This window comes from Parus major, chromosome 7 (genome assembly GCF_001522545.3).
Source record: "Parus major isolate Abel chromosome 7, Parus_major1.1, whole genome shotgun sequence".
NCBI lineage: Eukaryota > Metazoa > Chordata > Aves > Passeriformes > Paridae > Parus > Parus major.
In genome coordinates, this window is record NC_031776.1 from 35,652,870 (window position 1) to 35,653,461 (window position 592).

Here is a 592-nt window from a genome sequence, read left to right on the forward strand (position 1 = left end):
CCCACTCAGGAGAGACTCTCTGGGTTGTGGTAAGTGGGTTAGGGAGGATTTTTAGGCAGGTTTTAGCAGAAGTTGGGTTTTTCTGCAGCTGGAATCTCTCCTGCCCTGCTCCCAGCTCAGGATTTAGGCGACACTGCAGCTTCTCCAGAGGGTTTGGGGTCTCACCTCGGTCACTCAGGGAGGAGCTGGGCCACAAATCCTCCAAGAAAAGGCACAAAAAAGTGGATTTTTGTCACTGCAGCTCCCAGTCATATCCATACTCTGCTTCTTTCTCCCATCATCCCCAAATATCCTTTTATTTTATAATTTATATATAAAAATATATAAATATATAAAAATTATAAAAATATATAATATAATATATCATTTATATTATATTATATATATTATATATATTATATATTACATTACATCATATTATATAATATGATATGATATGTTGTGCATTCCTTCCTGCAGGAGCTGATCTTCCCCAGGGCTCCTGTTAAATGAGGTTTGAGAAGGTGTTCTGGGTGTGGTGTGGGGTTTGAGAAAGTATTTTGGGTGTTGAGCAGGTATTTTGGGGGTGATGTGGGGTCTGTTCAGGTATTTT

At 39.0% G+C, this 592-nt stretch overlaps 1 protein-coding gene across 1 annotated transcript in view; it reads left to right on the forward strand.

The window, feature by feature from the left end:
- KIF5C (kinesin family member 5C) overlaps positions 1–592 on the forward strand; it is a 66,280-nt gene that overhangs the window by 8,127 nt on the left and 57,561 nt on the right. The window lies entirely within an intron of this gene.